The 27,675-nt window shown below is 47.1% G+C and overlaps 1 protein-coding gene across 2 annotated transcripts in view; it reads right to left on the reverse strand.

Moving 5' to 3' along the window:
• LOC119174215 (uncharacterized) overlaps positions 1 to 27,675 on the reverse strand; it is a 197,505-nt gene that overhangs the window by 106,191 nt on the left and 63,639 nt on the right. For both annotated transcript variants that reach the window (XM_075889687.1, XM_075889689.1), the window contains exon 2: positions 15,982 to 16,050. The gene's annotated coding sequence lies outside the window, so the exon portion shown is untranslated. The remainder of the gene's footprint in view (positions 1 to 15,981; positions 16,051 to 27,675) is intronic.

The raw sequence follows: 27,675 nt of genomic DNA on the forward strand, positions 1-27,675 counted from the left end.
ACAAGAGACAGGCGCTTCATGATCAGCGAGTGATGACGGGCTGCGTTGTTGTTGCAAGGAGTCAGTTTACTTCAAGGAGAGCCCACACCACATGCCTGTTTGCACAACCTGTACAAACTTGCACCGACGGTTATAGATTAATACCAATGTCTTGACTGCCTGATTGCCTGCTTTCTCTCTCCCTCTTCTTCTATTTCTTCATCTGCACCTTTTTCGAACCCTCACATTCCTTTTCCCAGCGTAGCATGGCATGCCAGTTTTTCCAGACTGGTTAATATCCTTGCCTATCCTTTCCTGTTACTTCAGACGACGCAATCGAACTTGTGAACATGTGCAGCCGAACCAAAAAAATTACAAGAGAGGCTGTAGTCTTTCTTCAAGCGAGTGGGCTTCACGCACAGCGTTAAGGTCTTGTAAATGTATGCACCTCCTCGTCTCATTATTGTCAGTCATCGTTCCTGCTTCCTTCTTTTCATAAGTGCACGGTATCAGGTCATACTCCAGAGCAACCTGCATCACCCCAGCTGTACACCTTTGTCTTTCTGATAACAAACATCTCTCTTCCTCTGGACGACGCACAAAACGAAATTGCAAGACATTGTACCCCACCGGAATTTCACGGAACGGTGGCATTTTGGGGGTGAGCAATGCTGCGTTTCTCGCGTTATCGTCGGTTCTGCCTCGAGTACGCAATGGCACAAAAGCGAAACAAGTGGGGCCTGTGTGATTGGGGCGAAACGCGCTCGCACGTGTGTTCGTGCGCACCGCCGGTTGCCCAAACAAGAAGAGCGCGCTTTTGTCGCAGCCTCGGTCCGCTGAACGTTGCTGCGGTGGCAGGGCAGACATGCCTCTCGAGCCAAGGGTCGCATGGTGATGCTTCGGAGCGTTGCGGACGCCAACGACAGCTGACGGTGCACGCCGAATGAATCACACCTCTCCCCCCTCCTGGTATGATGACTCAACACAATGCCAGAGGGCGGGCGCCACACCCTCGGCAGCTGGCCATTATGATGCATGGTTACCTGGCCCCGACGCGCGCATGCCAGCGTCACCTGAAGCGAAAGAGCGTCCAAGAGGGCACGAAGGAGAAGCTACTTAGTTCAAGCTCGTAGAGTGTACGTTCGAAACTCCTTACTCCATCCATTTGCCAAGAACAAGTGCACATCATAAGCAAGGTAAAAATTGACAGCTAAACACTCTCCTTAGTTTAAAGGCGAACTTCAGCACCGGAATGTCGTATGGAGATAAAACACCACGAAGCGCGAATTCTCGCTTTGTCATTCTTCACCAAAAGTATCTGTCAAGCTTGTCCGGTTGATTATTTTGTTCCTTTCGAGTCCAATCCTCTCTAACTGTTACTATTCATCTTCTCATGAGCAGAGTAGGAGCGCAGTAGACGTTCCTCCCTGATTTTCAGTACAACTTCGCTCTCTATCGGATATGCAGTACTATAAGGATGTTACATTCTACGACGTGACGTCACAATAAGCTGTGGCAAGGAGTTCAGGGAGCGCATTCACATGCACTCCACTTCTGCGTTTTCTCTTTGGGATGATCTTTCTGTCGCAAGGTTGGAGGTTTGGCTAATGCAAAAACGTAATTTATTGAGAAGGGGTAGATAAACCTTCCCCTATATCGTTCCTTTAAAGTTGTGATATCTTAACAGCGTGTTACAGAAGAGGAACCGTGAGGAGAAAGTGTAAACAAGCTTCGTTTAGTGTGTGTGGTCAAGTGCGCGCAAGAATAAGAAGAGAAGAACCTTTATATCACAAGGTCACGTTAATTCCTGAGATCACGTTGGAATCGTCGCCATGAAGATGTCTCGATGTTGACTGTTGGCTAGGATGTAAAAAATTTCCATCGTAAACGGTGCCAGTCAATGAAATACAAGGAATAGTCCCCGAAAGTAGACAGACTTACGATAGTGAATTGAAATATACGAAGTGAGATTAGCCAAAAAATCTCACAATTTCTTATGCCTTGCATTCGTTTGTTTGGAAAAACGCCGTGTCGTCTTGAACGTGCAGTAATTGCAAGTACATTCGAGTTGTGAAATAACCATATTATATATATATATATACATGCGGCGTATTCAACGTAACAGTCTGGAGCTTATTAATGGGGCACACAGCCTCCTCTTCTATACTGATATTCAGGTCAGCAAAGCGTCCCGGGTCTACAACACGCAACGAACTGCATGCGCTGTTCGAGACTAATTCACGTTGCTTTCAAGCGGCAGTATATACGGACTTACACGGCGGGTGGCCTCAAGTCTTCGAAAGTTTCTCACCAAGTGACCGATGGCTGACCAAGTGAGTGGAGGGCATAGACAGATGAGAGCGCGAAGTGGGTCATTATCTCTCGCACTTGATTCATGAGCGCAGTCGAACCACGACGCACCGCGCTCTTCGTTTTCGTTACGTAGTTTTATAGAGCGAGGAGGAAGAATGAACAAGACGTGGGGAATGGACGAATACATTCACGGAAAACAAACGCTATACTCGGCCCATTCTTCTGTGCATACTACAAAAACAAAAGGATCGAGCAATTACGGCGCTGAGCGCTTCAATCTTAGCGAATGACCAAGGTAAACGGTTCGACTGGACAGACGATAGACAATTTCGGACGTCGAAAAAACGCCTCTTCCCTCGGAAGACTTCAAAAAAACAAGAAGAAACGATGAGCTATGAAAGACGAGTTCAAACGCGACATCTAATTGAAACCGACGAGACAGAAACAAAGGACCATTTTAGCGTGGAATAAGAAGAGGTTGAAAGTCAACCCGAAACGGCAAACGCTGCATGTGCACCGCTGATGGCGGCATGATTCGAGACGGTGAGATACCAGAGAGAAAGCAAACAACTGCATTCGTTGTGCCGAAGCGGGGCAAAAACTGCTCCTTATTCGAGTCCCCTGAAGAACGTTGCTCGCGGCCATTTCTACAGCGGCTCAGCGAAGCTTTGTTCACTCGAAATAGCAGCGTCTTTTGCGTGTTTTTTTTTTTCTGTTAGAGATAAAACGGCGCTCACGTACGGCGACAGCGACACTCGTTAGCGGCGACCCGCGTTGAAGATGAAACGTATAGCGCACCACATGTGGGACGATGCCGCGTCGAAACGGAGCACACTTCGGACAAAAGAATCGCTGGTCCAAGTGGGACAGACACTTCGCGAACCACGTGTTATTTACACGCGGCCTTCCGCCCGGCAAGAGCAATTCCGAACGAGGCGACTCGTGTCGGGACGTGTGACAATGGGCCTTTGACCTATTGCTGCCCTATAGCTGTCGCCGTGACCACTCTCGAGAGTGCACGGGCGTGCGAGTTGCGCACACTCATTAAGACAAAGGAAGTGCCGTTGAATCCGTATTGTGGGATAAACACTCTACGTGTGACCGATGTTTCTTGGCTTGTTATAATTTGGGATGAAGTTATGCTTTACCCTTACTACGGATCGCGTTCAATACGCTTACGCCAAGGCGTGGATGACTTGCTTGCTTGCTTGCTTGCTTGCTTGATCCATACGCATGGCTCTCACCCACTAAGGGGGATTGGCCAGGAAGCCGGCAATACCTTTAGGATTATCCATGCTAGGAAAATAGGATTACTTTGTTTTGACTTGGTGGGATTATTTTGGCACAATGTGAAAAAAAAGTGAAAGAAAAGAAATAATAGGATTTTTCGAATAACTGAGGTGTAATCGTTATATGAAATTCTTCTGAAGGTCAAGTTCTCACAGTGTAATAGTTAAATAATAAATGTTAGATTGGTATGGCTAAGGAAGGTAATCTCCTTGTGTTGCATAGGAATTCGCCAAGGGCCACGAATACGTTCCTGTCGCCGAGTCCTAATGAAGCTGCCCCAAAGGACAAAATATTCGGAGTAGTAAGCGAAATTCCTAGTTTTTTGAATAAAAATTCGAAACATTTTTTTTCTTTGATTTGTGAAACGGTGACATGTGAGAAGAAAATGGTCGATATTTTTTTTGTCCCGACCAAAATAACTTCGTTCATGAACTATGAAGAGATAAGCCCACTGCGATTTTTGTGGGATATTTCGTGTTGGTTGCTTTCTACAGCTTTTGTTGAAGGGGCAACGCAAAACTTGTCCCACCACACAACGCACTGACAAAGAAAGAAAGAAAGAAAGCAAGAAGGAAAGAAAGAAAGAAAGAAAGAAAGAAAGAAAGAAAGAAAGAAAGAAAGAAAGAAAGAAAGAAAGAAAGAAAGAAAGAAAGAAAGAAAGAAAGAAAGAAAGAAAGAAAGCCAAGTGGAGCAGTTTTAACGATTCGGGGCGCACACTCGATCAGGTGCGAGAGCAGTCCACGAGGTCAATTTGAATATCTGAGTGCAGCTCACTGGAAGCGCGAATTTATATACCGAGATATGAGGTAAAACGCCTACTACACGCCAAACCTCGCATATTAAATGGTTAGGGGCTAAATTGAAACTGCTTGTTCGGATCTGCAACTAGGATTAACTGACCAACATGCATAACACGTATAGAGAGAGACCCAGTTTAAGGACGCGGTAAGCTAGGCGTGCATGTATGTGTATACACTGCTGCTAGTCCGACATCGGCTCTAGGCCGTGAACGATGCGCGGATATGGGCCAGTTGATTCGTGCAGTGCGGGGCGAGGAGATTTGGAGCACGAAATCTAAAGAGCAATCTCCGGCCCGGGACATTAACGTCAATCGGTAGTTAAGACCACAAACTGGAATTAACGCACTCAGCGGTGACTGTTATTCCGTTGCGACAGCAGCGCACTGATACGCCGCTTGTTCTTACTTCGTGCTTATGTTGCGCGTGTATTTATTTAATGTACTCGTATCTGTTGGTTGTATTTCTATTACTGGGGTTTAACAGCGTTGACAAACAAACTTCGTTCTTTCCTATCCTTTTAAAAGCATTGATCGATTGATATGTGGGGTTTAACATCCCAAAACCCCGATATGATTATGAGAGACGCCGTAGTGGAGGGCTCCGGGAATTTCGACCACCTGGGGTTCTTTAACGTGCACCCAAATCTAAACACACGGTCGTACAGCCTTTTTTCCTCCATCAAAAATGCAGCCGCCGCAGCCGGGATTCGATCCCGTGACCTGCGAGTCAGCAGTTGAGTACCTTAGCCACTAGACCACCGCGGTGGGGCCCTTTTAAAAGCACTAAACAGCGCCCCTAGAAAAGGCCCTGACAAAAAACGAGTCCACTTGTAGAAAGACGCGACTTTCCTAGAAACGTGTATTCGTTGTTCTGATCTCGGTTGGTGGCTGCTGATCCACGGCATGGCTTATCGCTCTGCTAACAAAAATTGAAGCGCGTAATGAGCTTGAAAGATACTTATTCTGCTGCTCATCCGCTATAGTTCCGGAGCGAAACTGTGCCTTTCGCCGTCATCTGGCAAAACTCGGATCGCCTCAGAACACTGGGCCGCTAAGTCACCAGGCTGTGATTGATTGATATGCGAGGTTTAACGTCCCAAAAACCACCATATGATTATGAGAGACGCCGCAGTGAAGTCCTCCAGAAATTTCGACCACCTGGGGTTATTTAACGTGCACCCAAACTGGAGCACACGGGCCTATACAACATTTCCACCTCCATCGGAAATGCAGCCGCCGCAGCTGGGATTCCATCCCAAGACCTGCGGGACCAGAGTGTGGCAAGATCATGAGTGGAGTCGAGTGCACGCGGCTGGTCGCACGCCGCGCGTTAGGGCCACGTAACCGAACTGTATAATCAAAATATGTAACTCAAGAGACAGTTAACTCGAATATTGTATCTGCTCTACAAGATCATAGCTTGACTGGAACTTGTGTCGTTGTGTGCCAGAATCAATGGTGTGGTACGACTTCGTCGAACGCTGCCTTCCAGCCCTGAACACCCATATTTATCGTCCTTTTGAAGCAGTTCTCCTAAGATAAGCCGCCACCAGCTAAGGAAGTCATCGAATCGTTCGTCCTATACGGTATTAAGGGTTCCGAAGCGTATACAAGCATGCAACGTATGATTCACTTTATATGATGAACATACTCTGGTTAATCTTACGCTGTGAAACCAAGTACAGCCTCTCAGACGCTTGTAACCGTACACAAACTTCTCTCTATAAGGCTTAGGACAACCTGCAGCCCCAACGCAGCAACACGTGCATGTAGCGGGACGTATGCGCGTCGTTTTCTTTTTAGCTTTCTCCTACCCTGCTTCAGGTTTTAAAGCCGTGATTGAGCATCTAACAATTAAATTTTGGGAACAGCCAGCAACATTTCTTTCACGCACTGAAAGGAATACCCCTATACACTACGCGGTTCCTATAGGAGTATGATCACTACTGACCAGGCAGCACGAATCTGCTTAAGAAAGAAAAGCACGATGCTTCTTCCTGGATCACGTGAAGGACACTGAAGATGATCCCAAGCGAGGACAATAGATTCCCACGCGAAGGAAGAGCTTCGGACGCGCGTGCGGTGAATACCTGCCGGCGTCCCGAGGCAGGAAGAAGGTGGATCATCGAGCGTAAGCAATGGTGGGCGATCACCGCGGGCTTCGCGGAGTACGCGAGCTCAATGCCGCGCTTAGCGAGCAGTGTGGGTGGAAAACGCGTTCGTATACGCACGCTCGGGCGGCGCGAAAGTGAATGACGATGGACGCCATGCTCCACTGAGAGGGCGACTGTCGAGGAAGAAAGAAGAAGAGGTAGATCCCGAGACGAAGGAGACCCTTCCGCTTCGGCAAACAAATGACGCATTGTGATGTCAGTGGTGCGGAGAAGCGCCCCGGGCAGGGCATGCAAGTACGTCTACACACAGTGGAGGGTGCACAGGTCTTGTCACCGAGAGGTTCGCAGAGCTACAGTTCCGTGCATCACAGCGAAAGGCTGACGTTTGCTTTCCGATGAACTTGAGTTTTGTGCGCGTAGCATCGCGTTTGAAATGGCTGGGAAGAAATGAGAGCCACATCGTCGAAATGATCGCCTCGCTTTATCGGACAGCATCCAAACACCACCGATGCCCTCTTCTGGATAACGACTAATAGTTATCGCTTACACCGTTGATGGGTGCAGTCATGCATATAAACTACACATAGGGCTCCTGGAATTAGCCTGAAGGAACGCTAGTTTGTGCATCGGTCACACCTCTTTATGTCTGTCCCTTCAGTGCGCTGCAGCTGTTGAGGTAGAAACGAGCATCATACAGATCCGTAAATCGGCTAGTGCATATCCATAGACGGCACTGGTGTAAGTGAGGGCTAAATCTAAGTTCCTGCTTTCCCGTTCGGGTCACCGGCGATTTGCAACGATCAGCATAACTTACTAACGCGCCGCAGCAGGACCAACGATGCACACACCTTGCGTATACCGGCGGCTATGCACACGGCCTGTCTAGGCGACGCAGATTATGCCCGTAACGTCACGACGCCAACGTTCCGAGAGCGCTATCTCAGACTCGCAGTGTAGCACGCACATGGTCACGCCAGTTTCAAGGCACTGCGCTCTGTTCCGGTAACGCTGCGCCGAAAATGAGCGTTCACGGCCGCGCACGCGATAGTGAGGGGAGAAAGTTAAGTGCCGCTCGTTGCGGTGCATGCTGGCTATACAGCTGCTGCAGAAGCAGCGATGAGGAATATGAAAACAATCGGACGATGCCGGCTGCTGCTTCCAATCCTCAGGCTGGTGTGGAGTTCAGGGGTCACGGAGCCGCGTCCCCGATAGCGAAGTACCAAGCGCTTCCCATGGCATGTACGACGGAGTCTTCTTCCATTCCTTCCGGCCAGTTGGTCAGCCGGCCGGGTGGTTCTCCTCAACCTAGAAAGCGTTCCTACACACGGCATGCATACGGGCGAGCCAGAAACTGCGTGTGCGGCGGCTTAGAAGGCAAAGACCGTTCATTCAAAGTCTGTGCGCTCGCGTACATGCGCTATGCACGTGCGCAGTTTGCGAGACAGCCGGGAGAGGTGCATGCGAAGATTCTCGCACGAGAGGGCTTTGCTTTTCTTCTACCCTTGCGAGGAATCGTCCTGTGGGTTTGACAGTGCGTGCGCTTGAGTGGCCTGGTATGCCGTGTTTCCGTAAGGACAATCGGCACTCGAAGGACGGGCGGTTCGCAGCTCGAGGACAAAAGGAACTGTTCTCTGGACATATGGAGAGGCTCGTCTTCGCAGCGGTGCATACGCTTAATCCCCATACGCATGCTCGGCTCGGAGAGCTCGATTCTCACGCGTCGTTGCGGTCAAGATATGACGGGGACTGGCCTAACCGCGGTACTAACCCCGTTACGTTCACGACGCGGTCGGAAGTTTACCGGTGTTTGTCTTGCGTAAACCACACCTCTCCAAACGGCATTACAGTAAGTTTGCTGATTGGTTTCTAACTTTCCTTAGCAAGCGGTGCGGCACAAGTTATCTAGCATTCATTTCTAGTTTGCTCGCAGGTCCTCGGCACAAAGATTCGCGAGCTGCAGTCAATGGCAGCAGCAATATCAACGCCATACCTGCGTTAGTCGTTACAAAGTGTTGTCGCAACCAACAGAAAACGTTTCACTAGATTTAGTGTAATGAAAGGTCACACCTGTACACATAAATTATCCTAGGGTTAGTGCGTGGTGAAACTAGCGGCTACGTACACTCTGCGAGTCATTTATTTAGCACAGATGTGTAGTGTACTTGTTATGGCAATGTACTTTTTGCGTTTTCGACATACTACGCAAGATTACTCACAGTTGTGCAGTAATGAGACAATAATTAGCCATTATTAACGGCGAAGTAATGTGGCGAAATGGGCACGCCAACTACTTTTATTTTTCTTAAAACCTCTAAAGTTACTACATATGGTTAGTAACGGCTAGGACAGTAACAGTTACTAAAACTGTTAGTAACGGCAAAGGCAGTAACTGTTACCAGCCTCACCTGTAGTAATCGCATTTACTACCAGGGTTGTAACATATGTGACAAACCATTACTGTCCTAAAGTTAACAAGTACTACTATATTTTTTTAGGAGTGAAGTCGTAGGTTCAGGCACATTATTGATTGACGAGAGTCCAACCGGTAAAAGCATGCCTTTCGCACATCCCTTCTTTCCTCTGCTGAAACGACATTGCGACGCCACGTGGAATCGCATCGAAGATTACTATGCTGCTGGCGTAACCAGGCAGCGGAGCTGTTCACCAAATCCAATTCGAGTATATACACAAATAACCAAGGCATTGTACAGTGCACAAGGACGAGTTCTTTCGGGCAATATATAAGGCACTTTCCTGCTCGGCTCTGCACAAAGACTCGGCTGTTGTTATCACGCGCGCAGTCACGAGAAAAGCGCCAGTCTGCGCAAGAACGATTTTCAACAGAGGGATATTGTAATGTTTCTTTCCACTGAGAAGAATCCTTTACTGCCAAGAATACCCCTCTGCAATTGGCCCTTACAAAGAAAGCGCATTTTGTGGAAAAGAGCAAAAAAAATCGCACAAAAGAGACACGATGGACGAAGTAAGTGGATTCATTGGTGAATAATCGAGCATCGCCTTTCTGTGGAACGCTCATGTGCGCGCAGAGCAGCACTGAAGCATAAAGAGGGGCGAGTCACGAATCGTGCTCAGCTGAATGTAATAGCGTGCACCACTGAGGAAGCTGGTCAGAGAAATGACCACATTTATTACCTATGGCAGGGAAGTTGTCGGAACGAGCATAGTATGCTCAAACTGAATTAAATGATAGAAAACAATTCGCGCGTCGGTATATACAGTTTGCCAATGTTCCCCGAATGGTCATCGTACATTCGACGGTCAACGACTAAAACGTCCAGTGCATTGGTAATAAAATCGAATTCTCGTGTGTAGGTACATTACAGCCACAACGACCCTACACAAAAAGTGCCCGACACACAAAAAATATCGCATTGGTAGCGCTCTGTTACGGGAATCGTTACACATACGACTTGACAAGAAGCCCAAGGGACCCTCTCAATGAAATCAAATTCCGCGTTTAACACAATCGAGGCAAGCGACACGGCATTGAACACGTTTAGCATAACTAAGCACTCTGAAAGCTAGACCGGCCTCGCGAAGTCGTTTTAAACATCCACGGTCGGCAACGGCTGACACTCACTAGCACAGAATGATGCGCGGTTCCTGCGGAGACAATGTCGAACAATTTATAAGCAGGAGTGACGGAGTGTTTCCTTTTTCTGAACACCTGCATTGCACCCTCCTTCTGAGCGTTATATTGTCCGAATAAAGAAAGAAAGAAAGAAAAAAAGAAAGAAAGAAAAAAGAAAGAAAGAAAGAAAGAAAGAAAAAAAGAAAAAAAGAAAGAAAAAAAGAAAAAAAGAAAGAAAAAAAGAAAGAAAGAAAGACAGAAAGAAAGACAGAAAGAAAGACAGAAAGAAAGAAAGAAAGAAAGAAAGAAAGAAAGAAAGAAAGAAAGAAAGAAAGAAAGAAAGAAAGAAAGAAAGAAAGAGTAATATCAAGTAAAAGTCCGTAAGCGATAGCTCTGCCACTCAACCGCGAATGTATACACACAGCCTCCTATCGATGCAAGGCGAAACGCGAACCATATGCAAGATCAGGGTTGCCTTCTTCCGGCATACAATAACGTCGAAGCGTGGAAACGTCGACGTCACCCCGACGTTGAGTCGCGCCAAAGCAGGAAACAGTTAAGAAGGGGAGGGGGGCACCCCCTCCCCCTTTGAGGTCGTTTCCCCGAGGCGGCAATGCCGTAATAGCGAGTTCGACCTTCTTCGAGTCGACGATGCGGAACGTGCGAAGAGAATCGAAGACGCACCTCCGCGCCCGACGGAGGCTTCGTTCGACTCGCGAAGACGCCTCGGTTCTCGCGATGCATTGACGTCTTTCGGGGACCCGCGTAATATTCACGCTAAGGCGGCGCGCAGATACGTTCTGCGCGGACCCACGTGAACGGGAAAAAATAAATGACGTTGTAGCGAGAGAGGAAGAAGGATTTACGCGTCGAGAGTCAGCGTCATTCATGTGCCGTGACATGACAGCCGTGAAAAGCAAAAAAAATCATAAAGTGGAAATATCACCACCCAGACACTCCGCACAGATGCTTAACCACCGAAGTCGAAGTACGCATCCTCGACGTTCATCGCTGAACTATTCCCGACGGTTCGTCCAAGTTTATCAAACATTGATTACCTTCTTCATTTTTCAAACATTAGTCGGGGCTCACCCGATTTCGACGTCTAGTAGTCTTCATCGTACACAAAAACCCCAAATGTTCTCTTCTCCTAGCTATACGAAGTTTCGCTCTAAAAGGGCGCCCCGCCACGGTGGTCTAGTGGCTAAGGTATTCGGCTGCTGACCCGCAGGTCGCGGGATGGAATCCCGGCTGCAGCGGCTGCATTTCCGATGGAGGTAGAAATTTTGTAGGCCCGTGTGCTCAGATTTGGGTGCACGTTAAAAAGTCCCAGGTGGTCGAAATTTTCGGAACCTTTCACTACGGCGCCTCACGAAATCATATGGTGGTTTCCGGATGTTAAACCTCACATATCAATCAATCATGATCAAGCTCTAAAACGGTACACATGCGCAGGTTCGAGCAGTGTTTTTAGGTGTAGTTTACAAAATTACAACTCAGAGATACTATAAGCTTAAGTGGGTCAGGATGGCAACAATTGAGTACGCTTGGAGTTGTTTAAATACAGCTTTGAAGCTGAACTGCAGGACTTGAGTAGCACACCGACACATACGACGCCGTTAAAGCACGCTAAATAAAAATCGATGCTCGGGTGCACACAATTATGCAAGAAACGTTCTATGAAATAAAAATGAAACAATGAATTCAATTTTGTTATTAGGTACTATTTCTTTATTTAAATTTTATGCTTGCCTCGTGAAACAACATTTGGGGAACACTTTTTTTTGTTTAACCACTGAGCGACGAGAAAATGTGGCTTATCTGTTCCCTCTGTGACGTTTTCCTCCCTCTCCATCTCTATTTCATCCCCCCCCTCTCTCTCGATATCGCACCTGCAGTGGAAGCAGATTGGTGGTGTACGAGGAAAACCTGCGCGGCTGCATTGCAGCATACACGTAAGAGATCCGGCCAAAGGGAAAACGATTCTTCCTTCAATAATGCACTTATCAACTGATGCACTTCGCTCAATACGCCCACTTTTCGAAGCGAGGTTCATTTCGCAACAGCGACAGATGTCCCAACGTAATGGTGGCCAAAGGTGGCGTACAGTCTCTACGGAAAAGGCGCACATGGTCCCTCAGCCAAAACACACACACACACACACACACACACACACACACACACACACACACACACACACACACACACACACACACACACACACACACACACACACACACACACACACACACACACACACACACACACACACACACACACACACACACACACACACACACACACACACACACACACACACACTAGCTCTTCTTCGTAAGCCCACACACAGCGTCCGCCCCGAATTCGGTTCCGAGAGTTGCGAGGCAACGCAGGAACCACTGAGGACGCCGAAAAGAGGTTGAAAGGAGGGCAGACTCCCACTGACGGCGGCGCCGGGCGCAATTAAGAGGAGACCCAGAAGTCGTACGGAAGATAAAGACGACCAGCTGTGCGGCCAATCGCAAAATTACACACACAAGAATACGTGTATAGAGATGACCTCACCTCTCTCTCACTCCCCCCTTCATTGGAAGTAGCTAACACAAAGGCTGGCTCTGAAGCTGTAAACACTCTCTCCCCCATTGCTACTGCTTCCTAATTTGCCCGCCGCTGCTCAAAGCGCGGGCCAGCGCTAAAGCAGTGACGGTCAGAGGAGTACGGGGAGGGGAGTCCTCGGCTGATGGAGGTTGACGGGTCAGAAATGCGGCAATCGCCGATAGGAAAGAAAGGGAGGAGAGAAACCGCCCAATCGTAAATCAGGAGGGTCGGAGAGGAAGCGCGCGTTCAAAGATTGAGACACTGCCGGCAAAATTAGGGGAGGAGTAGTGACTGCCAGAGCTCGATTGTGACGACGCCCGACGACAGCCGATGCAGCGAAAGTGCGAGTCCGCTTTGATGCGTTCTCCGATTACAGAGCGAGTACGGAACGAGTACAACGATAAGCAAATAAAAATTACACGAGTGCGTTGAACCTATATGTCTTGCGAATGCGGTACAGAACAGCACATTAAACGAACATGCGGAAGGTAGGTAGAAAGGCCCTATGACGCTATATGGTGGCACACGATAGACCACGATAGTCAAGAAAAGTTTGAATATATCTCTTAATTCGGCAAACAGGTACGAATTTAGATTTTCGGCTTGTTCTAGACCGAGACAGAAACAGAAACAGGAAGAAAAAAAAAAACTCCAGGCCTTCGCCGAAGACGCAGCACAGTCACAGCGAAAGCTAGAAGAGCGGCTTGTCAGAGCCTTTTCAAAACACTCATTGGGTAACTACTGCAAGCACACTTGCTTGAAACCCACTAGGGCATTAATAATAAACTTTTGGGTAGTAGGCCGGCATTCGCGATATGCCATTTTTCGCCATTCTTCTGGGAAGCATGGTATCCGCTAAACACATGCAAAGAATTTCGTGCCAATCGCTCATACAGTGGCTGACGGCGATGAGGAATTATGGCTGAAGTGGGCATGCGCCACAGTTAATAGGGGAACAAGAACAAGCTTTTGTACTGGGTTGGAGCATTGGATGACCCACTCGTTACGCTATTCGCATTGTGCAACGACTGGTTGTTCTTTCGCTGTCTTAAAACGCTTTATAAATCGTATTAACGCGATTGCTTTCCCGACATCAAGCCCGCTTCAGGTAAGTTTGCCAACAAGTCACAAGCACCGGCATAGAGAGCTCAGTGGTTGAATACTAAACTGGCACCCAGCAGACCCAGGTTTCCAACCCCCCCCCCCCCCCCCCCTGTATTTAGTGCTTTTTTTTCTAATTTCGCGCGATGTGGTTACGGACAGTGGCGGCGGCGGTGGACAAAACTGGACGTGACCGGAGTTGCAATCTCATAACAGCGCGAATTGCTGAGAAATTCAAAGTGTTTTCCTTTTTTTTCATACCGAGTGATCTGTACATTTTTTGTGCCCACTGTACACCACAGCTCGTCTCTCAAGCTTTGAGTACCTTGCAGTCATGTGACACCCTGCTGATGTATACGGTAGTCTCACACCAGCTACACATAACCCCAACATAAGTACAAACGAAGAAGTATTACTATCAATTGATCACTACGCTCATAGAGAGAGTACTACTGAAACAAAAACACAAAAAAGTCCCTCGATTCTTAAATTAATTAGTGCGGTAAAGAACTACGTTAATAGAAGCTGTTTTGCTGAGCCATGCACTTCTGAAACTTCGTTCCATGCAGCTTGTCATAACCATGATGACAGATTTAATGTTTCAGGCTAAGCTCATCAATAATAATACGTTGACTCCGTGAACTTAAATTAGGCACTTCGTTGCCCTTCAAGCGCTACTATAATCCCTTTATTTCGTATGAGCGTTTTAAGATAGTTTTTTTCCCCCTTTAACACTTCCTCACGATATCTCTATAGGGATTATGATGTGTTTAATTTAGGTTTCTTTTTGGTCATTAATAGTATTATTAGGTTATAATTGAATGCTTGTTTTAATTACACAAGGAATACACGAGTTTGCGTTTATTTCGGCTTGTTATTTTATTTACATGGTAATTAAACAGAGAAACCCAGTCATATCTCACTTGGGGTCGAAAGCGACTTGGTGGTGGTGCACGGCAAAAAAACTCAGAATTTAGGTTTAGTGATACATACTTAACCATTTTCAGCCGTAACAAGGAAACTAAAAAGTTAGGAACAACATGCACATAAAGGCTTAGATGCACTGGGTGTAAAGGACAGATGAGGCGAGAGAGAACTTCGGGAGTAGCGAGCTGGCTTATTTTTATAGTATTGCCCGTAGCTGTGTCATCAAGCGCTTACACCTGCCAGTGCGAGCAGTTCAGTGACCCGCCGGTCAACTTGTACCAGAACAGCAGTAGAACAGATTGTCATAACAGATGACCGAGTGGTTTGACAAAAAAAAATGTATTGTCCTTAACGGCTTATGCCGTTATTATTTTCTCTTTTCCTTACAGAACGTGGGGTAAAAAATGGGAGCGTGTCTCCACGCTTCGCTGAAAATGTCGTCCAAAGACAGTAGTCTTCTGTTGGCCTTCTTTCAGGCATTGCATCACATTTTCAGCACAGTCTAAGAAACATTACGGTCTTTAGAATTACGTATCTGCGTATTTTCTGTTAAAGCAAGACACCTCCTAATACTTACGTATTATTGTTGTGCCTCAGATATGCGTAATATTGGCTCTTTGATCGACAATGTTCACAAATATAGACGCAGCCACCAGTCCGAAATGGCTGTACGTTCAAAAAATGCCTAAGCTTTGGCCGCGAAGGTGAATCATTTCGTGCGACTGAAAGACAGACAAACATTCTGCGTATCCCGAGAAAGACTGTCGTCTTTAAAAAGAATAGGGCCTAGGTGTCGGTGAAAGAGAGAAACTCATGGCTTAGGTAAATAATTATACAAAACGCCAGTTTACGGCTATGACATTTCTTCTTTGACGAGATATTAAACTCACATAGAATGAGCAGTAATAGAAAAAAATCACGGCATATCCACAGAGTGAATGAGTGGGGCTTCAGTCCGTTCGTGCTTCAATTCGTCCGTGCGTCTGTCTGTCCATTCATTTAGCGAACACTTCAAGTACCACCGTCTCGCATCTTTCCATGATATATTCATCATATATACAAGCACCGCCATCCAGCGGACACTCCAAGTACTAAAACGAGACGTGGCTACTACTACTACTACATACTACAAACACGGAACGCACAGCCCACGGCGAAAGAGCTTCGCCCCTAAAAGAAAATAAAGATCATATGTGACCGCATATTTTTCATTTGGAGTAAAGCGATGTCACCAGCATAGGCATAAGTGCCAGTGAGAGCTCCCTTACCTTTTTTATTCGAGATGGGCAGACTCCAGTACGAAAGGAGGACGCCAAGGCTGTGTCATCAAAGCTATCCTGCAACACAATAGAATACGGTGAGAAAGGTCGAGAAGACTAAACATGAAAATACACAGTATGAATACAATAGGCAGCCAACCGCCATGTTTATCACGCGCATGACGGTGAAGTTCGCGAGCAGGAAACATCATAAAACAGGGCAAGTTTGCTTGTTCGATAACCTCCCGAGCTTATACCAAATGTTTGGTTCACATGGCTCCTGACGAATATTCCTTCGCTACAGCGAAGCTCAGGTAACTATATCAATAGAACGCCGTTTCATGCATCCTCTGTACCGTTCTTGTATATGCAACAATCGGTGAGATTGGAAGAGAAAGCAGATTAAAGCAATCTTATTTATCTTCAGCAATATTGTTATATCTGCTATTCATAGATAAGATGCAGTACTCGTACTTCAAGAGGTCAATCATGAGCGGCTATACATGGAATGTCTTTGTGCAGCCGCACTCACACTCAAGCCTCACCCACTCCAATACTACTGTGCGTGTATGTGTATGTGTGCGTGCGTGCGCGTGCGTGCGCGTGCGTGCGTGTGTTACCTGTAACTCTCTTTTATCAGCTATTTTTCTTTTTCTTGATGCTTTCCTTATGCAAGGCAGAAAACTGGATATTTATCTTCCGGTTAATATTCCTCCCTCGCGCATAATTTATTTCTCACTCTCTCCCTTTGTGTTAGAAATTTTTATATGACAGTTATCAGTAGAGGCCGCTTTTTAGGGCAAAAATGGGCAGGCAAAACACAGTTTTAGATTCTCAAAAAACGTAAATACAGGCACAATGAACATTGCGAAAAATTCATATTTTCGAAGAATTACGAAACCTGTGTGTACGACAGGAAAACAAAAAAATGTTATAGTTCATCATCGCACAAATGCGCCATTACAATCGTCCCCTTTTCCGTCATGGTTTTCAGAACATGGTCTCCTTCTTTACTGTTCAGCAGGGCTAGTTAAGTGTCCACCGTCGAATAAACATGCTCCAGGGACGCTTTGCACTCTTTGTTTTCCTCATGACTGAGAAGGGCAGTGCAGGAACAAATAGCCAGACCGCTAAAACCCGGAAGTGTCTTTTAGCCTTGTGTTAACCGGGTCCAATCACGCAAAGTCACTTTCTCCTCTTTCTACGAACACCTTGAAATGCCCCTCGCCAGGTTTGAATATTTCGAACTGTCAAGCGTAATGCGTACGCTAATCTGACAGCTGGGCTGTTTGCTTCTTTACCAACCTCCCTGATCTGGCGAAAAATAATAAAGGGTGAGGGGGGGAACTACCGCTTTTATCATCAGGCCTGTCTTCTCTTTCTGCCTGCGTCAGTGGGGAGTTTTCGAACAAGAAATAGCGTCAGGGCCACGGCGCATACGCAAAACCCAAAGCGGGATCGGGTTTTGGGTTAGGTACAGTATTTCTCGAATTTAGCAGGGGCCCCAATGCCTGCCCCCAAAATTTTGGGTCAGACGGGTTAGGTACGATATTTCTCGAATTTAACAGGAGCCCCAATGCCTGCCCCTAAAATTTTGGGTCAGACGGGTTAGGTACGGTATTTCTCGAATTTAACAGGAGCCCCAATGCCTGCCCCCAAAAATTTTGGGTCAGACAAACGTGACGACACCCACTGAAGTGACGGCTCTCGGTCAAGACTATAGAGTTGCACAGAAGAGGGGGAGTTTCCGAATCGCCGCAGACTCCATTCAAAGACTCAACGCGGCTGCTTGACCCAAAGCGCCCATACGCAAAGGGCTTTGGGGCCCCGACTCCAAAACTCCCTAATGTGGCTCGCTAAATACTCGCCTACAAAATATCAACATACGTCTTCACGTAGGGAGCAAGTTTATGCATTGCGGCACGCTGTCTCACCACAAACGGTTATCGCGAGTGCTCAATCAAGCCACAGATCTCTAGCAGGCAATGTATTTAAAGATAGCCTTCCAGAACACTTCGTGCAAAACGTTTTACGCTTATTCATCTACTCATTACAATTTAAATAGTTCGACTGGTCTTATCTAGACTGAAAAACGTTGTCGAGAAACAAGGAAGCTAGACTTGCGTGATGCCCCTAAAACTTATTTTGCAGTTATTTACTCATAAACTTTCATTTTTTTGCCCATTTTTATTAGAGCGTGCATCAATTTCTAATTGCTTTACTGGCAATATCTCTTCATATAAACCTTGCATAACGCTTCGTTAAAAGGCGAAGCAAATTTCATTTCGTTATGTTGGACAGTTTTGCTGCACTGGCAGTACAACGGAGGCTTGTACAGCAAAAACGCTGTTTTTTGCTCACACTGTTTTAATTGCCATTAAATAACACTCCAGACTAGGCGAAAATACTAGTTGTCATTAGAAAGCGGAGAACGTAAACTTTCTAATGCAATAGAACTCATATTCTTCCATTGAGCAGAGCAAGCACAGTGAGCCAGTAAACAACGACTAAAATGTCGAGCTCTTGCCACTGGAGTGGGACCGCCACCTTAACTGCCGCGGCCAACTTTACCAGCATTGGCTATATGTTTATGAATGAGCGAAAATGCCTTGCTGGTAGTTTGCTTATTCTTTGAAAGCCGGGAAAGCGATGGTAATAGAATCGTGAAGTCGAGAAATCAAGAGCTGTGGATATTGATATGTTGGGTTTTAACGTCCCAAAACCACCACATGATTACGAGAGACGCCGCAGTAGAAGGCTCCGGAAATAAATCAAGAGCTGCAATAGCGCTGACGATCGCCAATAGGAAAGCACCCCCACTGTTCGGCTTCTGCACGACCACCTGTCGGTCGAGCTTGACCCAGTCAAAGAATAAAGGCCGGGAGACGGCGCCACTTTCGAGCACGCAGGTGGTAGCGGCAAGATAATCGCGTGCATGGACTTTCCCGGTTCGGGCTTTCAATTTCCAGCTTTACCTTCGTCAATGAGCTTGCCGCTTCCGATCGGGGACTTTCTAAAGGGAGAGAACGCGCGCCTCTCCCGCAACACTTCACCACACCGACTCACGAGAACCAATTTATCGTCCCCGGGTGCAGCTCTTTTCGGCACAACTGAAAGCGGTGCCGACGCGGCGGAACAGAAGCGCAGCGGTGGCTACCCTTAATGGGTCTATTCTGCGCACGCCTCTAGTTGTTCGTGGCCCTAAAAACCTTTCCTCGGCCGACCCCAGCGGCGGGCCTCGTAGGAGTGAGCCGTGCGTGTACGTTTCTTCGCGCTCACATAGCTAGCCTTCCTCTCTCACTGCACGCATAAGCGCGTTCGTCCACAACGCTTGGCAGGTAATTGTCGCCACACACAAAGCGAAAGAGCGGTGGCAACAACAGCGGTATAGTCGCATGCATGGAACCCGCAACGGTAAGGCTTAGATTTTTTTTTTTCTCTTTAGAGAAGTTCAGAAGCCAGGGATAAGCGGCAAAAGAAAGCAGAGTTCTGCGAAGGTGAGCGAAGCTCATCCTTCCCGCCATACTCCCACCTGGCATCATTATGGCGCCTGGTGGCTCGGAAAAGTGTCTTGTTCCTCTCCTCTTTTCGGTAGCTTTCGTCAGTCGTGACGGTCGAGGTCGCACCGTGGCGCGACCTCTGGCATCGCTCGGCACGTCGGTTATAACGCAGCCCCGATGGAAGGCCCCGGTCTCGGCTACACGAGATTTCGCTGAAGCATTATTTGGCAAATGTACTTTCTCCTCTTCTTGCTCGGCACTGGTACAGAAGCTGCGGTAGCAGTCGAGCATTCTCTCTAGGAATTCTCGTATATATATATATATATATATATATATATATATATATATATATATATATATATATATATATATATTGCTGACGACAACTTGGCTCTTTCTTCACTGCCTATGGAGTAGAGCAAACCTTCAGTCACGTTACGTTCTCACGAAGCCAGTGTTCAGCCTAATCTGTTCGAAATTCTCTGCGCTGAACGTAACATCATTGATATGTGGGATTTAAAGTCCCGAAACCACGATATGATTATGAGAGACGCCGTAGTCAGTGATGGAAGCGACATATTGCTTTTCGGAGCAGATTTTGGAACAAAAGAAATGGTGCTTTAGAGCGGGCTTAAGTGTCTTCGTAGCAGAAAAAGATACGATAGCTTAAAGTTGCTACTGATGTTTTCAAAGCAGATTCTTGTTACTAACGACTGCTGAAGTCTAAAACATCACTGAAACATATAATAAATATTTATATTTATTATTAAACATGCCGTATGCTAGTATGCAGCTAGTACACGAGCCGTATGGTAGCAGTATTGGCGTAAATCATGGGGGTAGGGGTGAGGAGGGAGAGAGGGTCAAGGGAGTGCGGACTTTTCTTGTGTTCAGGTTGGGTAGGACAGCCCTTGCAAGTGTCCCCCTTGAGGTTTAGCTTTAGCACATGATATAATTGAGTTAACAGTTAAGTACAGCACAATCAACTTTTTAAAAGCTTTTCATCTGTTACTGCGTAACCATGTGAAATGCCACTCAGCTGTGTGAACTAGGGAAGTTGCAAAAAGGTGAAAAAAAAAAAGGCTGAAGGGAACAATACGATTGCTCGAGCTTCAACACCATGCTCGTTTTTTTTTAATTCTAGTTGAAAGCGTATTTTAATTCTTGTATAAATGAAAATACAACCCATATTAAAAATAAGAATTGTCCACCATGGCCTGATATACGTCACCTATTGTGATTTTTCTGAATATACCTCACTGAGTAGCATACTAGGCTGATAGTGTATACAGCATGCTTTTGGTTTCGCTTAGGCTCACTGGGTGGTCCCGCAGTTCAACTTCGTTCTTTTTAGTTTGCCAACACCATTTTGGAGCAGGTTTGGAGCAGTCACTAAAAAATATTGCACTTTGGCGCAGCATTTCACTTTTGGAGCAGTTTGTAGCAGCACTTTCATCAGTGCGTAGTGGAGGGCTCCGGAAATTTCGACCACCTGGAGCTTTTTAACGTGTACCCAAATCTGAGTGCATGGGCCTACAGCATTTTCGCCACCATCGAAAACGCAGCCGCCGCAGCCGGGATTGGATCCTGCGACCTGCGGGTTAGCAGCGCTGAACGTAAACAGGCCATGACGAAGTGTGGAGGCGAGCAAAATCAAGCCCCCTTGAACACCGCCAAGTGGACACCGCCAAGTGGACGCCGCCAAGTGGACACCGCCAAGTGAATCGAGTAAGGCGTGCGTCCTACGATCCGGCAGGTACTCTGCCGGACATCAGTGGCATAGCCCCATGGGAGGACAGGGGTTGTTTGTTTTGAACACCCCAGAAGGCTCGGTGAGCGCTTGCACCAGCAAGGACGGCTCACACGAGAGTCAGCGACGCTCACACAGACCAGTCCTTTAGAAAAGCCGATATGCTCATTTGTCTTCACGGTCCCGTGGCCCGACTCCTCTGCATAGGAGTGGCATCACGCATACTGAGCATACATTATCACCTAGTCATTATCTGCGAGCAGCCGTTGTAGTTCTCAATAGTTCGCACTGGACTTCCGTACAAGGGTTCGGATGCTACCGATGCCAAGAGTGAGATACGACTCGAAAAGCAGGCTAGAAATTTGTCCCAATAAGGGCACGTTCGCTTTGCTACCACGCGCGGAAAAGATGAATAATGCGACGATTACAAGGTTCGCGTGCATATAATCAGTGAACTCGCGAGCGCTATTATTTGCCGCTAAGGGGGAAAAGGAACCAAAAGAAAGCGTTGGCTTTTGTGAGTGCCGGTAACTAAAAGAAATAAGTGGCGCGATCAATCACATCCACGGATAATTCCAGCATAGAGCTGGGTGACCATAGCGTGCAGAATGCACAAATGCGAGCGATGTTGCAAGCGGTCGCTGAACGGGGAGTGATTCACTGTGCTAGATTTGCCTGGACGCAGTTGCTCTTACGCGTTACGAAACAGACCCGCTACAATCAGGCGTGCACGTTCCATATCGCTAGGCGGGGCATATAACAGCCTTGATGTCTTCATCCGAGAAGATAATCTTGAGGTTGCGTTGTTCCTTGAATGCCTTGCCGAGGTACCTATTACATTTTTCTCCTTCGAGCGAACGAATGCAAACAATGAGCAACCCAGTTTTGGCATAAGTGATTAAGCATTCGCCAAATTCCGGCCGTATATAGGCTCTCGAGGCAAATCCCACACCCACATTCTTTGAGTTGCACGTTTTACAGGTGGTTTCATATGTTTGGATAGCAGGCTTTATGGCTTTCTCACAATGTATCACACGCAGTATGCTATCACAAACTTGTACACCGACGGTTGTACCACCCCGAGGAGCCCCAGACTGGCATCGAGGAAACCACTCTGATCCAACAATTGATTGATTGACTGATTGATTGATTCCCCGAATTCGGTCGCCTTGTTTTTGCAAGAAAACTGAGTTTTCCCAGGCGCTACAATAAACTACCATGGGCAAAAGGATACTTGTAGGAAAGAACTCAAACGAGAACACATTGTTTGCCTACTAACACCGCACAAATGCATTGCGTAGATAGAAATAACGCCATGAAATAACTGCAGTGAACTCTATTGATAACGCCTTTCATGACGAAACCAGTGGACCTGAACGCTATTGTTTGTCTTGCCTTTCAAGTTCGACAGAAATTCGAACAAGGAACTGTTGTGTGAGCTTGTCTTTGGAATAAAATCCGCGAAAAGATATCGAAAGCTGCAGCATGAAGTCGTATACAAAGACATACTGTGGTAGTTTCACCAGTGGTGAAATTTACGAAGGAAAAAGAGAGAGAGAGAGATAAAGATGCAAGGAAAGGCAGGGAGGTTAACCAAACGCACATCCGGTTTGCTACCCTGCACTGGGGAAGGGATAAAGGGGAGAAAAGAGGTTGCAGAAAGATGAGAAGGTACACACAATCACGAGCACACTCGGGGAGCACACACAGTCTACAGGCGGTCGCTCAGGTTTGTTGACTTAAGGTGAAGTAGCAGTGCTTTAGTTGCTTTCTGCGCAACTGAGGCAGATGCCCAAGGTCCTAGTATCTTCTGCACACAAAATGGTCCGGGGTCAAGTCGATTCAAAACCATCCGGAGCTGGCATCGGTGTGTGTCGTAGCAAGCGCAGCTGCACAGGACGTGTTCGATGGTCTCTTCAGCTCCGCAGTAGTCGCATGTAGGAGTGTCTGCCATACCAATGCGAAAGGAATACACCTTTGTAAATGCAACACCCAACCAAAGGCGGCCTAACAGTGTCGCATCGGAGCGGGAAAGTTGTGATGGTAGCTTTAGCTTGAGCGAAGGATCCAGTTCATAAAATTGACACCTTTGGAAGCTGGTAGACGACCAGAACGTGCGTGTGAGATCTCGAGCCAGCAGGTAAAGTTGTCGTGCTGCATCATTCCTTGATAGAGGAATCGGAACTACACTGGTTTCCTCACGGGCTGAGCGGGCTGCATCATCGGCTAATTGATTTCCGGTAATACCGATATGTCCAGGCAGCCATTGATATATAATATCATGCCCTCGTGCTAGAGCTTCATGATGGCAATGTCTTATTTCTTGTACTAGTTGGTCATGACTCCTCCTACGCATGGCAGACTGCAAACTCTGAAGCGCTGCCTTCGAATCACAGAATATGACCCATTTTCCTGGACGTTCTTGAACGAGATAATGTAAAGCAGCCCTTATAGCAGCAAGCTCTGATGCCGTAGATGTAGTCATATGCGACAACTTAAACTTGATTGTCATTTCTGCAGCCGGAATTACAGCGGCACCTGATGAGCTGCTGGATGAGACGGACCCATCAGTGTATATCTGCGTTCGGTCTAAGTACAACTCATGTAATAATAGCAGTGTTGCTTGCTTCAATGCTACTCTGGAGTGACTGCTTTTCTTTTTGATTCCCGGAATTTCTAGACGTACTTGCGGCTGGTCGAGGCACCACAAAGGACATGCCGTTCTCGCAGCTGGCGTATATCCTGATGGAATGCTGTTTAGGTGCTTGGCTATGACGTCTGAAAACGTAGCACGTGGTCTTTCGGAAGGTAGGAGGGCCAAGTGGTGGTCGGGGACACGGCTAGCATGTCGAATGTGCGCTCTGAGGCAATCCACAACTATATATGTCCTGACCGGATGGTCTTTGGCAAGCATGATTGTGGCATAAGTAGAAGCGCATCGGGGCAGTCCTAGGCAGATACGCAGTGCCTGACCCTGCAAACTTTCCAATGAATGAGTATTCGATTTGCAAGTGTTAGTCAGTACCGGCAAGCTGTAGCGCAATAGACCCAGAAATAGGGCCCTGTACAGCTGTAGCATGGAGGCCACAGAAGTTCCCCATGCTTTACCGCACAAGAATTTCATGATATGCACAATAGATAGCAGTCTCTTCTTCAAGTACGCACAATGTGGGCTCCACGAAAGATTTCTGTCGATTATTATGCCCAGGAAACGATGCGTCCGTGCATATTTGACACTCTGCCCATTGATGTAAACAGGGTATGGCGTCATTGGTTTGCGTGTAAACGCCATCAACGCGCACTTCACAGTTGATATATTTAGGCCTTGTTTCTGAAGGTAGGCTGTTGTGAGGGTTGCTGCCCGCTGTATTCGTGCACGCACCTGAGGGCGAGTAACTGCAGCACTCCAGAGGCAAATATCATCGGCGTATATGGATATAGGCACACCGACTTTGGCAGAACCTTCACCAGACCAATGAGGGCCACATTGAACAATGTGGGGCTTAAAACACCTCCCTGAGGTACTCCGCAGTAGGTGTAATGTTGGGCAGTTGTACCCTCATATGTTTGTACAAAGAAACCCCTGCCAGTTATATAATCTTTTATCCATTGAAACATTCGTCCACCAATGCCCATTGCTGCGAGAGAAGTGAGGATGGCATCGTGAGCTACATTATCATATGCACCCTTCACGTCAAGAAAGAGTGCCACTGATATGCGCTTGCGACTTTTTTCTTGTTGAACAAATGTCGATAAGTCAAGGACACAGTCAATGGAGGAGCGGCCCCGACGAAAGCCTGCCATGCAAGAAGGGTATTTGTTGTATCGTTCCAAGTACCACTCGAGACGAAATAGAACCATTCTTTCCATCACTTTTCCGAGGCAGCTTGCGAGGGCAATAGGGCGATACGCTGTCAAGTCCAATGGTGATTTTCCCGATTTCAAAAGTGGTATTAATCGACTTATTTTCCATTCTCGGGGAACACTGCCGCTGAGCCAGGAGTTGTTGAAGCATGTTAAAAGTTCTTTTCTGGCTTTTTGTCCAAGGTGTCTCAACGCACTATAAGTAATACCATCAGGACCTGGCGATGACATGCGCTTAGAAGCGACTAATGCACCTTCCAGTTCTTCCATGGTGAACGGAATGTCCATTTCTGGTAATCGCGTCTCAGGAACGATCACGGCGTCGATGCTCTCGTTCATAATATTCCCGGCAACTCTCGTGCAAAATTCTTCAGCCACCTCGAGTTCTGTTTTTCCATGATGGAGTGCCAAAGCTTTAAAAAGGTGCCGTTGTTGTGGAGAGGAGCGAAGACCACAAACTGTTCTCCAGATATATGACAGCGGTTTATGAGGGTCTAGAGATTCGCAGAATGCTTTCCAGCGTTCGCTCTCCAGTTTGTAAATGCGTCGTTGAATCTTTTTCTGGAGCCGCCTTGCTTCCCTCAGATCGTAAATTGATCTTGTGCGTCTGTATCGTCGTTCAGCACGCCTTCGTATAGCTCGTAATTTTTCCAGTTCGATGTCAAACTGTGTTATTTTAGACGAAAATGGTAATTTACATTTGGACGCTTGCATAGCTTCCGCTATGGTATTTTCCAGGCTGCAGGAGAGGCCCTCTTGGCAAGCGTTCTCAACACGCGATGCAAACATCGACCAGTCAGTGCCAATTGCAACACCGGAAGAGAAATTTTTTATGATACCATCGATCGTCACGTAGGTGGGTATGTGATCACTCCCATGAGTCTCAATATCGCAAAACCACTTAACTTTGTGAGAGAAGCACCGTGACACCAATGTCAGGTCAAGGCAACTGCCATACGTGAGACCCCGCAGATATGTGGGGGTACCATCGTTCATGATGGAAAGGTCGTAATCGGAAGCGAATGTAACAATGTTCCGGCCCCTGGCATTCATCCTAGTGCTCCCCCAAAGCATGTGATGGGCGTTGAAGTCACCGGTGATGATCCAAGGCCCATCGGTTCTCATTAGGATGTCTTTTAATCTGTCGCAGTCAAATCGCGATGACGGAGATATATATCCACCAATAAGCGTGAACGAAACTGCATTCTTTTTCACACGAAGACACACGTACTGATTGTCGTCATTTGAACTTATTGGGTGCGAAAGATAAGTCAAGTCTGTGCGAATGTAAACAATTACTTTGCTTCGTTCTTCGCAAGCGGCTGAACAAAAAGCTTCATAACCGGACAATCTATAAGGCGTTGATACGTTTGGTTCACATATGACAAGTATAGGGAATTGATTGGCCCGAACAAATTGGCGAAAGTCCGAGATACGGGACTTCATGCCTCTGGCATTCCACTGAAAAATCGACGCACTTTTAACTTCAGTGCGGAAGATGAGATTTTGTTGAGCCATTGTGCTTATACGAAGTTAGCAAGAACTGGATTCAGTGCATCCAGTATTTGCAGTGCACTCTTAGCAGACGGAGATTGTATGCTGCTCAGTAGCGTGCGAATCGTGGCAATTAATGATTGCACGATTGCAGCCACTCGCCTGTCTTGGTTGGAAAGATCTCGAACCGGGCCGATTGCAGTCACTTGCCTGTCTTGGTTGGAAAGATCTCGAACCGGGAGCGCGGACTGACCGTCATGAAGCTCCTTCGGTTCGCTTGATGCTGCTTCCCTTTGAAGTGCAGGCCACTCTGTCGCAGTTAGGGTATGCTCACTGGCTTTGTCCTTTACAGCCTTTCCCACGGCATGTGGTCTGGGAGGCAAAGGAGGTGGTACTGATGAGGGATCACGCAAACGTGTCGAGGAGGTAGCGGGCGTTCTCGAAGACCGACGTCGACGTGAACGACGCCTTCTGACTTTAGCTGCGGCTTCTCGATGAGATGAGTGATCGCGCACCATCTCCTTCAAGATGGCAATTTCCTTCTGAATCCGCGGGCAGTCCTTCGATGTGGCTTCATGGGATCCATTGCAATTAGAGCATTTCTTGACAGTTGCGACGCACTTATCCGCTTCATGGTGCTCGGCGCAGCGGTGGCATACCACCGAATTCTCGCAGACGCTGCTCACATGTCCAAGTTTCATGCATTTACGGCACTGGAGAGGCTTTGGAATGAAAGGCCGCACAGCATGTCTGAAGTACCCCACCTTCACATGAGAGGGGAGTGATGTGCTCTTAAACGCAACCTTCACACAGCGAGACTTGCCTAGCCGGGTGACATCAACAATTGGAATATCAGTTGTTGACTTGACAAGAAGTTGTAAGTCCTTATTGGAAATAGCGACACGAAGAAAAAAAAAACTCAAATAACATGCATACTAATCTTTTTTTTTTAATGAATGCAGGCATCCTTCGTGACTGTCACAAGCATGAATGTAAGCCGGATAACGTTGTCACACTCACTACTAATGGCCTTTCCCAATGACAACTTGCGCGTGACGTCATGGTCTCGTCATAAAGGGTTAAAAAAATAAGTAC

This window comes from Rhipicephalus microplus, chromosome 3 (genome assembly GCF_043290135.1).
Source record: "Rhipicephalus microplus isolate Deutch F79 chromosome 3, USDA_Rmic, whole genome shotgun sequence".
NCBI classification, from domain to species: Eukaryota; Metazoa; Arthropoda; class Arachnida; order Ixodida; family Ixodidae; genus Rhipicephalus; species Rhipicephalus microplus.